Below are 6,373 nucleotides of genomic sequence, written 5' to 3'. Positions count from 1 at the left end.
AGACTGCCAGAACAGAGACTGTCACCAGCTGATGGTAATGCAGAACGATGACACACTATTAGCCCCTGAGTAAAGCCCCCCCCCCCCCCCCCCCCCCCCCCCCCTGCCACACACCCCACCCCGCCCCACACAAATCCACAGCAGGTGCATGAATGGGCGGCCGGCCTCCATCCCTGGTCTGACATCGTCCCTAGAAAAATACCTGTTATCAGGTGTGTATGGATGTGGGGATGAGGGGCTAATGAACTTTACTGAGGCGTAAATGACCAGGTAAAAGGACACACGCGTAGGGAGCCAGCTTGAGTAGTGTTTAACACCAGGCTCATTATGGGGTCGGGGGGGGGGAGTGTTGATTTGGTCTCAGATAACGGCTGCAGGAGTTCTCTCTTCAGTGTGTATTTCTTTCCCAGGTTTCTATGATGTGTTTGCTGTGTGTAGTGTGTGTGTGTGTGGGGGGGGGCTGTCACAAACAGAAGGATGGCAGGCTGTTGCACACTTGTCACAGTAGTTAATGTGAGCAGAAAGGTTTGGGACATTGTGTGTCTCACGGCGAGAAGTTTGCTCCAGATCTCTGGGCTGTACTCTAATTTCTGTTCCACCTCAGATCTCAGCCAACATTAGCAGGTGTGACCAGGTGCAGTTATTATCCCTGCTTATAACATGCAAATATACAGAGCATTTCATTTGACTTAAATGTGTAATCTTTCCCTGGAGTGATGAGGGACTCTGCTGGGGCCCTGCGAGCACAGATGACTGGAGATAGACCCCTGATAGATACCTTTCATTTTGATGATGCCCAACTTTGATATGTTGACATCAAATGAAAAAGACAGTGGGGAAAGGAAAGAGGACGAGAAAGAGAGAGATAGAGTATGATAGTGATTGAGTTAAAGGAGTGAGGAGGAGGACAGAAGACTGAGGTGTGTGTGTGTGTGTGTGTGTACACACGTGTGTGTGTCTGATAAGAACTGAGCTGAAAAGTTGAGTCTTTTTGACTCAAAGTGTCTGGATACATTTGCGTGTGAGCAGTGAGAAGAGAGGCCAGCGAGCGCAATATGCTCTCCAGGGCCTCCACCCCAGCCCCCTAATCCCCAGGCCTGGCCATCCCTTCAGGGCATGCCTCAGATCAGCCTCCCTGGCTCTGCGCCGCGCGGCCGCCCCCCCCAATATCCCCGACGGCACATTTAATATGCTATGTGTTCCTGCCTCCACCTCAACCAGCAGACTCCCAGAGCGTTGCCCCCACTCCCTGCTTCAAGGAGCCCCCTAAAGGCACCTTTCAATGGGGCGATGTCTTAGCGAGCGAAGGGGGCTGGAGGGTCATGGAAGGGAGGAGGGTTAAAGATGTCCTCACTGTAATAACATGCAAATATGCTGTGGCGGGTTCAAGTTGTGCGAGCCTGTGACCTACTCTATACTCTCCACAAATCTTACCAAATTCTCACCAACCCAGACAATCTTTTACGGAAACACACACACACACATACAGATACACACACATACAGATACACGCACACACCTTCTCCCCTCTCGTGCTAGCACAGGGTTTTTTCTAGGCTCAGGAAATAAGGAGAGGAGGAGAAAGCAGAGCTGAGCTCCCTGGCAGCCCTCTCCTGGAACCTCAGTCTGAACCTGCCTAACCAGGGCACAGCCTGCCAGACACACACACACACACAAACACACACACACACACACACACACACACAGCCTGGACCAGGCAGCCTGCCTGATGCATACACACACACACACTCAAGCACTTTTAGATGAGACAGGAGAATGACTTGTGAACTCATGAGTGTGCCAGCGAGCGACTGCTTTTTCTTTTTCACAAATACTTGAGGACAAACAGTGTGTGTGTGAGAACGCAGCTCGACCCTTCCCCCTGTTTGTTCTAGCTATCGTAAAAGCGTCTTTAGGGCCGTCGTGTGAAGCATGGCAGCAAGAGGTGAAGTGTGGGCCCATCTGCCAGTGGGCTGTTTAAGGCTGCGTTTGAGAAGGGCTGCTTAAGGCTGCGTTTGAGATGGGCTGTTTAAGGCTGCGTTCAGAGACAGCAGTGTGTTGTCCGGGGCTGGGCCTGTTGGTGCAGATGAATCATTGTGTCAGGGTGACGCAAGGTGATTGTGTCAGCCGTGAGGAGGCCTGTTGGGGGGCTCTCTCTGGACCAGGGAGGTGGCGGGGGGCAAAGGATTCGGACGATCTGTCACTTCCTTTGGCTTCTCACCCTGTGTGTTTGTTATTGTGTGTGTGTGTGTGTGTAGAACTGTGAGTTAGGCTTCGTTCACACACCCTGTACAGTGGGGTCACAACATTTGAATAAAAAAATGTCAAATATTCTTTTATCAATCGAAAGCATTGAAAAAGTCGATGAGATGTGTGATGAGAATTTTTTTTTTCTTCTTCGCTAAATGATAAAAAGGGATTTAGGAAACTGAAGAATCTTATCGAACCGTTCCTTTAATGTCTTGCAGACATCTTCAATGTGAAAGCTATGTTGTCTTACCCTATGTACAGCACCTCTCATGCATGCCCTAGTTATCTCAGTCTCAGAGAGGGGGAGTGGGTCAGGGAGGTGCCATTGAATGCGTGTCAGATGTAAATTCTTAAGGTTAATACCTGAATGAAGCCCAGGCTTAGTTCTCTTCTGTCTTCTGCAAACATGTTTGGATGAGTGCCCACTTCCCCTTCTCATTCTGCACTTCACTTCTGCCCTCTGTTCAGGGACTTGGGGCAGTGTGAGTGTGTGTGTGCCACCCCCATACCCCCCTCTCCGGGGGCCAGCAGGGGCTCCATAACAAGCGAATACTAACAGACTCTGCCTGGAAGACAAATAATGGCTCATCTTAGAAAAACAAAAGGAGAACTCCACTATCTGAGCAAATTTGTGACCGACCTGAAAGAGCCCTCCTTTGTGAGCCGGGGCATCTGAAGACTAATCTTTTTTTCTCATGCAAAGTGCGCTGGTTTAAAAGCTGGGCCTTGGATAGAGAGGGGGCTGTGTTTAAACAATACTCCACAGGGAGCGAGGAACAGGGAGGGGGGGGGGGGGGGGGAGTGGGGAGGGGAGGGAGGGAGTGGGAGCAGAGAAGGAGGGAATGAGGGGATTCCTCTCCTTTGGTCCTCAGACAAAGCCTAGTTCCTTTCAGGGTTGGGGGCCAGGGGGGGCGGGGGGCTGAGTTGCCTGAAAAAGGGGGACTCCAGCCGTTTTTAATGAGGGTCTGTTATCATAGCTTCCCTACCTGCATAGCTGGACTGGGCCCTCCACTACAGTGGCAGAGGTAAGCTAACCTGGGCCTTCTGCTACAGTGACAGAGCTATGCTTTAAAAAAAGCATATGCCTTGAAATCTGTAGAGAAACAGAAATCTCAATGTGTATACAGGGCCTAAATCATCTCTGGCTATCCCACCAGTCCGACTTGTGTTTTTATTAAGAGGGGTTTATATGCTTTGGAAATATATCTTATTCATGAAGATGGCGAGCACGGACTTCCCAAAGAATTCATTATGTTCCCTCAGAAGCGACTTTGCAGGTCGCAGCCGTCTCCTGGTGGAAGGCGAGCATGTCGCGCCGGGCTGTAAGCTTCCCTCAGTGGGCAGGAGAGCACGAAGGGTTCCATTTGTCAAAGGTGCTGTAGTATTTTCATTTTTTTTTTTTTCTCCAACACTTTCTCGTCTCGGGCCCAAACTCATTGTCTGAACGTAGGCAGGGCATTAGTCACCTCAGAACACTGTGGAAGCCCTAAGGGCTGGGGAACACAGCTCTAAGACTGGAGGAGAGTTGGAGGGAGAGAATGAGAGAGAGAGAGAGAGAGAGAGAGAGGGAGGGAGAGAGATAGGAAAAGTGAGAGTGCAGGGGAGAGTGAAGAGAGTGGAAGGCAGAGAGGGAGCGAAACAGAGAGATTGGAGGGAGAAAACGAGGGAAAACCGACCCCCCCAAAAAAGGGGTGAATAAAAATGGAGAAAAGAAGGAAAGCAACGTGTGTGTGGGAGAGGAGGAGAGAGGGAGAGAGAGAGCAAGTGTGTGTGTGGAGAGTGAGAAAGAGAGAGAGAGACTTAAAGAAGTAGAGTCTAGAGCTTCTCCTGAGGGCTCTGTGTGTAAGCCCCTGTCTACCCCCCAAAGCTGCTTTCACAAAGAGATTTACAAGACAGGTCTCCGGTGTGCATTGCCGCCCTGCATCATGAGGGTTTGGGTGTGTGTGTGTCAGTGTGTGTGTGTACGTGAGTGTGTGTATGTGAGAGAGATAATGTTTCAAAGAGTGTGGATGTGGAAGTGTTTTCCATGGCAAACTAAGCTTTGACTTGTCAGTATTTTTACTCCTTTGTATCTTTGCCAGAAAGTGAAACTGGTCCGATTGGGTCAGTGCTCACAAAATGCCAGAGTGTGCAGAGAATAACATCTATCCAAGGGGTTGGAAGATCTTTGGTGTGTGTGTGTGTGTGCATACTTATGCATGTGAATGTGTGTGTGTGACATCTGTGATTTGTGTGTGTGTGAAAGCGTGTGGATGTGCTTTCCAAACTCACAGACACACTAGATCTTTTTAGCTTTTGGAATTATTTATAAAGCCAGGCTGACTTTTGTGTGGCGCTCCAAGTTACTGTCTCCTTCTATTACTGCCTATGACTCTACCTGTGTTCCCCCTGCTCCTCAAACAGCAGCCCTGCTGCCCTGTCAGACCCTGCAGTCTGACGCCCGCTTCACCTAATGCGGTGACGAGACCCGTTGAATCTTGCAAATGGTAGTTTTAGAACATTTTCCGAATGGACAGAATAAATGCAACTCCATTCTAAAACTGCTTCAAGCACCTGTTTCGGTCCAGTAGTGTCTGTTCATCGATCTGATCTCAGCTTCTTGATCCACTCTCAGCTCGTTGGGTTTCTGCACGCCAGTGTGGGCCTCAGTGGGTTTGAGATGCTCTATGTTAATCATGCCTTTATTGAAACAAGCTGGGATGTGATTAGAGATGTGAACAGAGAGCTAGCCCAGTCCCCGCCAGGTCCCCTCTGGCAGAGAGATCAATGCAAACTGGCTAACACAGGCTAATAAGCCATTAGCACACACCTAGCAAAGCACATTTACATACATTGACCGCTGGACTAATAAAGCAAGTTCTAGAGGTGCCAGTTATTGTGCTTAACCTGGGTGCTTGTGGCTGAGTATGTAAGTGTTTTAATGCATTTAATAGTGTGGGGTAGAGAGATTGAGAGGATATAATGTGTGGGTGTGGGTGTCATAGAGAGAAAGAGAAAGAGAGAGAGAGAGAGATATGGATGTGTGTGTGTGATGTAATGTGTGTGTGTGTGTGAGTGGGAGAACTCTCTCCCGTGACTGCCAGTTCTGTGTGAAAGGTGCCAGATTGTGTAGCTGGGAGCCAGACTGTCTCTGCCTGTCAGAAGAGAGAGAGAGAGCAACAGAGAGAGAGAAAGAGAGAGAGGGAGGGATAGAGAGAGATAGAGAGAGAGAGAGAGAGGGAGGGCTAGAGAGAGAGAGAGAGAGAGAGAGAGAGAGGGAGGGCTAGAGAGAGAGAGAGAGAGAGAGAGGGAGGGCTAGAGAGAGAGAGAGAGAGAGAGAGAGAGAGAGAGAGGGATAAATAGATAGATAGAGAGAGAACGGGAAAGAGGGAGGGGGATGATTACAGTACATGGTTCCTCTGATCTGATTCATCACTAACTGTCTCCCCTGCACAGAGTGAACTTATTATCCCTGCCTGAACCTCTGTGTTGGAGACAGCTGCTCGCCATGTTTCCCAATTAACCTCAGGCTCTCTTTTTACACTCCAATTAAGGCCTCCTCCTCCTCCTCCTCTCATCCTCCTCCACCTCTCAATCTCTCCCCCTTCTCCTTCTTTCCTCTTTCTCCTGTCTTCGTTTCCTCCACCTCTCCTCCTTGTGTCTTGTCATATTTGTTTTTTATTATGTGTGTCGGGGGTGGCGGTGTCCGTGCCAGCAAGGAGGAAGTCCACGCGTCCAGGCAGCGAGGGGACGAGTGATGGTTTAGGAGTCATCCTAAGTGACGTCTTTACGGCCCCCTGATTTATCCCGAGCTGGTACTCAAGCAGCTGCAAGACGTAAACACACCCAGATGCTGAGTCGTCCTGGCTGGGTCCTGAAGGCCCGAGGCGACCCGGCCTATGCCTGACTAATAACAGTCCTTCTCTGTCGGCCATCTTGTGTCTGTTTGTCTTTTGGAGTTTATGAGAAGTTTTGCTGCACACTTGGCCAGGCTGTGAGGTTTATGATAACTCCTTTCACTGTTACTACAGTATATCACCTGGTCGGTACGTGATTTTGGCCAGTAGTGTACTGCCTTACCTGGCTGCAAGAGAGTCTAGCTAGCTGTCAACATATTCAGTCTTGACTGTATGTCAGTATTCAA

This window comes from Hypomesus transpacificus, chromosome 8 (genome assembly GCF_021917145.1).
Source record: "Hypomesus transpacificus isolate Combined female chromosome 8, fHypTra1, whole genome shotgun sequence".
NCBI classification, from domain to species: Eukaryota; Metazoa; Chordata; class Actinopteri; order Osmeriformes; family Osmeridae; genus Hypomesus; species Hypomesus transpacificus.
Note: the sequence above shows the minus strand (reverse complement) of the source record.